Below are 11,098 nucleotides of genomic sequence, written 5' to 3'. Positions count from 1 at the left end.
GAGGCAGCGATAACAAATCAGCTTCAGTGTGTGTGTGTGTGTGTGTGTGAGTCAGTGTCAGCGATGGACACTTGCATCCTCGTGTCTTGTTAAGCAGAGACCTTTGACATGAGGCTGTCTGATCTATTTTTCATACCTCTGATGGCCCACAGCCTCCTTCATTTTCTCCTCTCCTTCTTGTCCTTGTTACCTTTATGCCATCTACTAACATTTTGATGGCGTCTCTTCTGCATCACTTTGGCTCCAGGATATAAAATAAATTCAGTTTTCTCTGAACGTTCACCATGGAGTTCCTCCTTCTTCTGACACAGAGAGAATATAAAGGCTCTACCACCTGAGTCAGAGGCAAACAAAAGGTCTGGAACAGTTTCTTCAGCCAGTATCCATTTAAGGCTGACGATACATTAAATTTTTAGTTGAGATATTTGTGAAATACTTTCCAACTTTGTACCTGCAATATGGAATTAATGCATTCATTTATATAAAACTTTCTTTCAGACAGCAAAGGTAACTCTATACTGTCTGCTTTGAGAAATTAACAAAAAACGTCATGTTATGGCAAATTTATAACTGTGGAAGATTTCAATAAAGCTTTTGAGTCGGAACTGAACAAAACTTGAATACAGTCTGGCATTGTGTCATATAACTGTAGTCCAGAAAAGGACTTTTTAAACTGAATTAAATCTTTTATTCAAAGTTCTATCAAAGTTGTTAGAGCAGGGACTGTCCTTGTCGGACAGTAATAAAGGTTTTTTTATTTGCCTGTCCCTCAGACTAGCTCTCTTAATTGACTGGTTTACAAAAGCCTGTTTTCACTCCTTTCTTTTTTGCGGTTTGTTCTATTTTAGTCAATTTTTGCATCTCCCCTGTCCCATCTGCTTCGCATTAAATCCCCGTATGGCTAACAACAGATAACCTGCTGGGATTTGTCAGTTAATTCTTTCTCTCTGCATATTTCGTTTGACATAAACACACTGTGCCGCCTGCAGCTGTAATCCAAGGCGGAATTCCTGAAACACCAGATTAACAAAATGTACCATTAGCATGATGCCTAAATATAGCAATTAAATGCGATACTGTTGAGCCATTGTCACAATAAACTGGCACGACATTCATTCATGCTGCACCTTAACATGCCACAGGCAGTGACCGGCTGGTTCATCTGTACCTGAAAAAGGTTAAATTATAAACCGTAATTATCAGCCAGGAAGCTAGGAAGAGCAACAAACAGTCCAGAATCATGCTGATCAGTTGATTTACATTTTGTTCATTCCAGATGATCATGTTGTTGAATGTTCTGGTAATATTCTGATATTTAAAGATATGTATCTCTCCACAATTTTCTCGGGTTGCGATTGTCAAAAAAAAAAAAAAAATGCATCGACTTCATTCTTTCCTTTTGCTCTAAAATCGTGTTTTGCTTCCATTGTTATATACAAGTCCCTCTCTGGCCACGAGAGGTGACACTTTAGCACTGGATTTTCACGCTCACAGTTCAAGACTTTGTACCAACAAAGTCTCCTGTGACCTGGTCTGATGTAGGGCAAACACACAGAGGATAAACCGCTTCATCATCCTGTCATCGGGTCCTTAGAGGTGCAAAGATGAAACTGTCCGAACCTCAAATATTTTCTCTCTGCAGACCAGAAGGGGTTTGATAACTGGCTCTTGGTTGCACCACAACAGGACTCACAGGTTTACATGTAACTCCAGCAGCATCTCGGGCACTCCTCCGCCCTTAAACTCGTGTTGATTTGTGATTCTTACTGCCGGTGGTTGTGCTGTATTTATTCGAAATGGTCTCACTCGCTTCTGGAGAACAGTTGCGTTGCTGTTACAGCTCCAAGAAGCAATAACGGTGTGTGTAATTGGTAATTCTCATATGTCTCTCTCCTCCGTGATGACTCACTCCCTGTATAACAACATAACCTTAAACTGAGTTGGAAAACTCAATAAAACAAAAATCAATACAACAGATGAAGCGGCGCACCGTCAAAAGCACACTCTGAACCAGCACTATCATTATAGGGCTTCTATATTTTGGGCAGACTTTGATGAAGAGAGTGACTCTGAGTCAAGTTATAACCCACCTGCCATTTTCTCTTTAAATAACTGTTATTTTAGAATGAAATGAAATGTTTTATCTTTTAAGAGGCAATCTCAAAGATTTTCATTTAAATAAATGTCACCGTCTTATCGCAGAATGAGGTAACACAGTGGTAACTGAGCCCATGGCCCACTGATGAAAATGAAAGCACAGCATTCATGTATTTGCATTATTATGAACTTCCCAGAAAAGAATGAATATGGAATTATAAATGAGAATATGACAATAGCCAGTGGGTTCAGAGAGCTCAACATTTGTGTATACGTGTTGTCCTCAGATGAACTTTACTGTTTGGAAATTTGTGAGAAGGAAAAAGGTCTCTGTGACTAACTGACAGGATTACAATTTATGGAAGTGGTTGAATCTAATTTGGAGCCAATGACTTTTCAGGGACTTTTTGATTTCTGTCAAAATGACTGTCACACAAAATGATTTTGCTTTTGTTGCAATAAAACACCACTCTGAGTCACGAGTTAAGAGTGCAATTTCTTTTGCTATAACGTGTAATCGGCATGCACCTTTACATTAAAAGCATCTAATTGGGAAAAGACTTTTATTTTGAAGTAGTTACAGTTGGCTAAGTAATTACTGCTATCGTTCACCCAAACAAAATGCACGCCAACACAAGACACTGTCATTTTATGACCGCTTATCAGGATAAAATTTAGCACAAGAAGAATCAGCCACAGTGAGCTGTTAGATGAAGACCTGCAGGGAACAGCTGCAGACCTCCAGCTCACAGAAGTAACCAACTCCTTTCCTTGTACCCTGCTCTCTGTCCACAGATTCATCCCTAGTTATTGCATGACTCCTTTATTAAAACAGTAACTTTTTTTCCTGCAACCTGTAGTATTAAATGAAATTTGCAAATTACCCAGAACGTAAATGTTTTTGAGATTGCAGCAATACAGTGTACATATTAATATTTCATTCTATGCATTCATTTAATTATCCATCTCTACTTTGGACTGTTAAGGACCTAGAGCACAATTTCCCTGACTAATTTGTGAATAGCAAATTAGTACCCTCACATTCATAACATACCTGCAAATTACGTAATTGGTTTCCTGAAATGAGTTATGGGATCCCTCTGAATCGCTAAATTGCGCCCTAAAGATACAGTTATTTCCCTGAAATTAATTTTGTCAGACTATTGTAGCAGTGGGAACCGTAATTACAGGTTGTTGTAGCAGTACAGCCGGTTAGGAAGGGTATCCTACTCATACAGGTAACTGGAATACTTCACAGTCTTTTCTTAGCTTTAATTCTGTATTTGGCAATTGTGTGTATTAATATGTACTGTTAACATCCAGCCGAGTCTAAAGCAGAGAAGAGGAGCAATATACATAGTTCTGGTAAGCTCAACAAATCCCATAGCCGGTCCCATCAGACATAAATTCAAGTGGTAACTTAACAAAACCTGCACATATTGTACATCTTGCTTTGGAGCCACATCTTATTCACGTATATTAGTAACACTGTCCAAAATCTGTGCAAGATTCTGATGGATAAAATGCCATTTGGTGGCCCCATATTATAACATAACCTTTTAACACGGTAATGTAAGTTCCATATGTTGCCAGGATGTCGAGTTTCAGCTCAAAAGTGCCTCACAGATCTACTCTAACATGAGTGTATAGTCTCAGTCTTACCCCTGTTCTGAATAGGCCGCTTCAGTGTCTGTACCTGTAAATGAAAATGAGCTGCCGCTACTACGTGCCTTTCCGGAAGAGGGCTGTGCCTTTCCTTTCAGTGCAATGGATAACCTAATGGAAGAACCAGGTGAGAGTTCAGACACGCAACAAGGAGAGAATGTTTCTGAATGGTTTATTGAATATCATCTTTAGAGACACTGGGGACATGGAATAAATAGGGCTGTCAATAGATAAAATATTTAATCGCGATTAATCTCATTATTTCCATAGTTAATGGAACACATTAATCACACATGTTTATATCTGTTTAATATGTACCGGGATTTTTAAGTTCATATTACTCTTATCAACATCTCAGCTGCTCAGAAAGCTCCATGTTTAGTACATAACTCGGTTCAGATTGACAGTAAATCCAGATAAATTTGTTCGTACCTTATGGCAGGACTTTGAAGCTGAACTTGCCACAAAAGACCCGTCTCTCAGCTGATTTGTTTCTGCTTGCTCTTTTGGGATTTTGGCCAGTCTTGACACTACAGAGTGCATTAGTGCACTTACTTCCTGATTTCCCAAACTACGCTTTCGGCCAAAGTCATAATAACAGAGCGTGTGCGTGTTAATCGCGCAATAAAAAAATTGCATTAAGAGGTTATTATCTTTAGCACAGTCTAAAAACTGATATCACCAAAGTACAATGTATGCTGCTAAATGAACAGAATGACGGCACATCTGTATGCAGATCACATTTTAATACCGGGTGTAAATTAATTCTGCCTCACTCTTTCACTTCTGTCCTTCCCTCCCCTGCGACTGGATTAGTGCCCAAGTGGACTCCTCATCTAAAGCTGCTATTGCACCACTGCATTAGCCGTGGCATTTTCATTCAACCGGGTGATATTAATAGGTCTCTGGATTATTTAAAGGTGATAGGAAAAAGAGGAGAGCAGAAAAGCAAAGAGGCAAGTCAAACACCAAACAGCAGATGAGATAAGGGAACGAGAAAGGCCAGTCGCTCTAACCACTCTCTCTGCCCTGTCATTTCACCACAGAGACTTGAATCAAAGGTGTATTGATCTACAAAGACAGGTGCGCAGCAAGATGTCTAGTCAATGAAATGTAAAGAGAAATGTGTCAGTATCTTTATTTCCATCAAAATAGTTACAGTATTTAATGCCACATATAAAGTACAAGTGACAAATATTTAATTTATATGGCAGATTTTGAGAGAGATTTTGACTACTGAAAAGAAAAAATACAATCAGAGGATTGTGTGAATATAAAAAACAGGTAGAAGTTGACACTGTACACTGTACGTTAGTGACCAAAACCAGTAAAGATACAGTGAAACATCGCTATGGGAACTGACGCCATGTAGAAGATAAAAAATACTGCAGTGTAACCAACTCCCGTGGGATCCTGGGGTAAGACCGCCTCTAAATTCCCCAAGTGCCACGAGAGGGATGTATTGTAGAAGGATGGAACTGTGTGGTTGTGCCTAATAAATTAATGCAGTATAACAAAACAAGGCCTGAGCAATTAACCTTTCTAAATTAAAAATGACACACAACAGTCTTATCTGAGAAAATGTATTGTCAAAACACGCAGGTGGTATCAACCGATAACCCTGGTGTGTATATACAGAAGTCACCCTGGCCTGCAAGGTGCAGAGAGTGCCCCAAACTCACCAATAGTGCTCAGCGTATCACCCCATACCAATGAATACGTCCAAAGAACAAGTAACACAAGGACAGCTGGACTTTTGAGTTTTTTTGAGTCTTGAGTTTTGCCACTCATCCAAGAAACTCCTTGTGTTAAAAAAAGACTGATGAGAAAACGCATGGCTCAACACAAGACAGCCAGCTCTTCAGGCCAGGATTCAGCAGTCCACCTAAATCTGAAGGACACTCCTTTGAGAACAACAGCGTACTCATATAAGCCAGACTGAAAGAAATGTCATCTTTTTCAAATTGGAATCCAATCTAATTTCCTAAGGAAACACCTCAGGCACCTAAGTTCCTGAGGTGTTTCCTCCCTGTTTGCTGTATCTGGCCTATAATGGGTCATTTAGAGTACCTTTTAGAAATGAAGAAGCTAGTGAGTAGTGAAACATCTTTGAGAAACCCTACAAGCCCAGTTGCCCCTTGTTTAGCTTTTTTTTTTTTTTTTTTTTTTTCGATATATAATGACCTGGATGACTGAGAATCTTCACTGACCTATCAGTACTAAAGTTCACACTGCTCATAGTTTACAGCTCAGGCAGGATTACAGAATGAAAGAAGCAGAAACCAAATCCTCAAGCTCTGTCCCGTTTCATGAGGGTCCTAGCCAATGATTGGCCAGTCTGGGACTGAACTGACCAATGAGCGGCATTACCAGATGCAGAGGCCCAACAACAACAAACAAAACCAACAGGGCAGCCAACCAACATACATACATATATACATACATACATATATATATATATATACATATATTTAAAAAAAAAACTGAATATTAGAAGCCTACTAGCAAACTGACAGTGTTTGGATTATCATCTATTGGAGGTACAGTATAAACTGCCAGTTATTTGCTGGCACATCAACCCTAAATTTCATTTATTTAATTACTGGCTCATAGTAGCAAGAAATTGCTGAATGCAGCTTTGAATTTGATTTCAAAGGGGATAGAACAAACAAAAAAAGAGCATGCACAGACACTGCAATAGAAGTCTCTGTCTCTCTCAGTCCCATGTGACGTTTATCTGGATTAGTGCCAAAGGTGATTGACAGGTTCACTAATCCAACAGTGGGGGGTCAACAATCCGGTACTTAATGCTAGATAATTGGCCTATCGGCACAAAGCTTCAGCGGTTCAGGTTAATTTAGAGAGGGGGAAATCTACTAGTGACAAACACAGAGAATGTAAGGTTGGGTAAGCAGGGCCCATTTATGACACTGGCAGTAGTAGCATGAGATATTTTTATGTGTGCGTAAATGCACCAGCTTTAGACAGATTTATGACGTTAAGTATATTCAGTAGGACTGGTAGCACAATGTGTGTTCCCGTTAAATTTTGAATCTGTAGTGTGCGTGTGTGCGTAAGGATGTTAAAGCGTTACTGTGGTTAGCATGTGCTTGGGAATTTACTCTGCGTGTCTGCTGGTGCGTGGCGCAAGCAGTTGTGCTTATCTGTGTGTGAGGGTGAGTTGGGAAATGGGCAATTTGCTGCATGCCACCTGGACATCAATCACAGACCACCATCACCAGAAGTGGCCGTCAGAAGGAGGCCTTTAATTCGCCAGCCTCATCCCGATTACATGATGTGGATGGGCTTTTATTTTGACACATAAATCCAGTAAGTTATTATTATATAATTTAAATTATAATATCAAGCTAAATATAGCAATGAAGTAGATAGATAGATAGATAGATAGATAGATAGATAGATAGATAAAAATGGATGATAGATATAAATTGTGAGATCTGTGTTATGAGATCTATGTTACGAAAGTCACATTACACAAATATTAGTTGTGTGTAGTTGTTTGGGGGATTGGGGCAACTGTAATCTTTTAAATAGGTCTTGTACATGTCAGTATGAATGAAACTTATTTCCCACCTGTTGATAGCATGGTGGTGGCAGCATCACATCACGCTGTGGCAACGCTTCCTTGTAGCAGGGAATGAAACTGGATAGAGAAAGCCAAATACAGAGAGGTCTTTGAGGAAAACCATGCAGATCCAAGACTCACACTAATTGCTGCCAAAGGCGCTTCCACGAAGTACTGAATAAGAAGTATGAATATTTTTGTACATGGGGAATGTCAATACTTGATTTGGGGGATTTGTTTAAAACCTGATAACTGAATGTAGAATGATACAAACAAAATACCAATTACATCATCTCAAAATGTATTCAACAACACATTGTTTTTTAGCTTAGTTTTACTGACTACAGCTTCAGTTGACCAGCTTAAGCACAATCAGAGAGACACAAATGAGAACGTTTAATCAAATTCATTTCAGCCACAAACTAATCAGCTGCAGAAAATGTTGATCCTGCATTTACGAACTGAAAAAAATGGTTCATGTTGGGGATGTTTTTAAAATTAGGGAGGAATAAAGTGTGCTCAAGTAGAGTCAACTGAGAGAAAGAAGCGCAGAGAGAAAGAAGTAAATCATATCATATCATGTAGCGAGAACATCAGACTGCAAGTGGCTGGTAGATACGTCTTCCTGGTCCTCATGGAAATGATTTAGCATATCTGAAAAAAAAAAGTTAGCTATTATTGTATGTAGAGAGGAGCAGTATAGGCTGTACCACCAGCCGCAGTCTCTGAAACCTTTCCTTTGTCTGTTTTACATGAATCTTGTCATCTATTTTTTGCATCGTCTGTCCATACATTATCTCGTAGCCAGGAGTGTTTGAATGTGCAGTATCAATCGTGTGAACCACATTAGATGATTTTCCCCACTGTTTTTTTTTTTTTTTTACAGTGTAAATTACAGCAGCTAAACCCAAAGCCCTTGTACCATCTGCTGCTGATGGAACTGGCGTGTCTATTTTTGTATGCTACACTGCAGCACAGATGTACACTAAAGTGCCCTCACAAAGTGTGTTAACAGTGAGTGAAAGTTCATGTTTTTGATACTTTTACGTCATTCCATTTATATACGCATACTGTAACTCGACAGATAACTGTCAAAGAAGATGAAAACAATATTGTCATTGATGCAATAGCAGCATCAAGTGTACCACCACGACAAATCATTTCAATTGATGTATTTTTTATTCCAATCTAATTTTCAGCAGGTAAACAGCTTAGGAGAGTTAAAGTCTAGTGACAGTCTTATCCAGTCTTTGACCTTCGAGTTTTGATAAAAGTATTAGTTGTTGAGCTGTGTGTTTGAACTTGTCTAGCCGGTGAGACTGGAGTAACTGCTTTGTAGATTCAGACGAAATGTGTCCATTAACTTCTGACTCAATTCTGCTGTTGCCATAATCTGCCATGATCGATAAAGATGAGCAATGCACCTTCAGAAATTAGCACTGCTATGTCACGCTTATGACTGATTTTTAAGTCCCATCCACATATGAAGCAATTTGTTTGTCACCCATGGCTTTGTGGCTGACAGTTGGCCCCATCCCGAATGTTTTGGAGTAAAACAAGCAGAATAACAAACTATTGCCATCACCACTCTCTCTTTTAAGAGAAAATACAATCAACAGCACCACCGCTCCATCTGGGTTCTCCAAATGCTCCAGCCTGGTGAATTGGTTGTAGGGACGAATGCAAGTGTCAATGGACAGCGTTTCCTTGGGGATGTTTTTTACCTATCATCACTACAAATCACCAAATTACATTCCGTAATTACGTAGTACATCTCTTCAGGGTCAAGATGTTGTAACAAAAACTGTTCAGACTACACCAACTTTGCCTTAAAATGACAACAAACATCCCTAAAGACTCCTTCGTGTTCATGTCACATGTTGTGACATTGCCATGTCTGTCTTACAGTGTTACCAGTTGCAAAATACTGCTCCTTGATTCATTTCTTTTTTTAAATCACTTATAGGTGAAGGGCTCTTCTCAAGACCATTCCTTTACCCATAGTAACCTGATCTCAATCTGGTTTCATTGGCTCACAATGCAGGTCAGACAACAAGAATTGCTAGTGGTCTGTGGGAGTCTACTTTAATAAAAGTCTTAATCAGCTATTTCCCCATCTTCATAAAGAAAAAATAACTCCAGCACAGCTTGACTCATCCTTCCTATCTAATTCATAGCCATTATATTATTAATATACAATGTGTCAGGCTTTATTTTTAGCCTTCTTCCCCCAGCAGGGAGGCGGAGAACGAAAAACAGGAGAGGGACGGGAAAGGGAGTGACAAATATGTCAAAGTGGAGAGGAGGAAGTCAAGGATGGGAAGGCGGGGCAGGGATAGATAGAAAAACAGATTGATGTGGTCAAGAAGCTAATAAAAGTGACAGTATTTTGCTCTGCCTCCAAACAGGATTGGACTTCAACCCTGCGCAGTCTGTGCCTAGAGGAGGGAAATTAACAATCTGTCTGTTTGTTTAGTGACTCGTCATTTCCTGACGCCTCCGGGCGCCTGCTAGGAATCTTAACAAGGACCAGACATGGCAGCGAGAGACAGCGATGGAGGGTGACAAAGGAAAACAGAAAGAGTAATGGACAGATATGCTGCACTCATTCCAAGCTGGTACTTGTAGATATGCTGCTTTCTTGAGATGCAGGTCAGCTTTCCACTGGTGAATTAAATGAGGAGTTAGAAAACTAATGTTTATGACTTAATGAATACTAAAAGTTCCAACAAAGAAACACTTGTCAAGTATAAGGAACGATTAATTACAGATAAACGAATGGATAAAAACGTTATGACTCACACCGTGGCCTCACATGAATCACTTAGCAGGGGAATGTGTTAAAAAAAAGTTAGACTGCAGTAAGCCACCCCAAAGGACAGTAGCCTAATGAATATAAATCAGCCAATGCTGCATGATGAGGTAAAGTTATGTCCTCTCCCTTGACAGAAGGCTCACTCACTTCAGTCTGTGTGACTCTACACAGTTAAGAGCGATATGACATCCTTCTCTTCTATTGAAATACTTTTGTTTGAAGCGACATAATACATTATGCAGCTTTACTCTGTGTGGAAAAAAAGCATGTGAAAAAGCTAAAGAAAACTTCGTCAGTGGCGTCTCAAGAGTATTAAATGAGCTGGAACGCACCAGTGCTTCCAAGCTGTTGCTTTTAACCATTAAGGCAGTCCCACAGATACTAGATGTGATATACTGGGCGAGAAAGCTCTGGAATAAAAAAAAAAAAAGTGATGGCATCCCGAGTGGGCTCTGTATATTTTATCTGAGAACGCACGACCAACTTCTTCTGCAAAAGTATGAATTTGGAGGCCTTCGAGGTTGCATGAACACCCAAGCATACTTTCAGCTGTGGGATCTGCTTCTTCAGGAAATAGGATATTGGACACAGTGGCTTACATCAGCTAGTACCAGTGATATTAGGCTACTGGTTATACCAGATCAGTGGGCAGCTGCACCAGCTGGATGTAAAAAAGTTAAGCCCTACATAGGGCTTAAGCTTGGTGTATACTTCCACAGCTGCTCTACGTAGAGCCTACACCGCAGGGGTCTACGTCCTGGCTGGGTGTGTTCAGCATTGTTCTGTAATTATGTCACTAAAACGCTAGGAGGCGACTAGTCAACTGTGTTAAGTTGCTTTCAGTACTTCACACAATGGCAGCTGGTACTGAGTGGCTCACGTTGGAGTTGAAGTGAATAAATGTGGTTCAAATCATTACATTCACTGAAATCACT

This window comes from Chelon labrosus (genome assembly GCF_963514085.1).
Source record: "Chelon labrosus genome assembly, chromosome: 20".
In the NCBI taxonomy this organism is placed as follows: domain Eukaryota; kingdom Metazoa; phylum Chordata; class Actinopteri; order Mugiliformes; family Mugilidae; genus Chelon; species Chelon labrosus.
Note: the sequence above shows the minus strand (reverse complement) of the source record.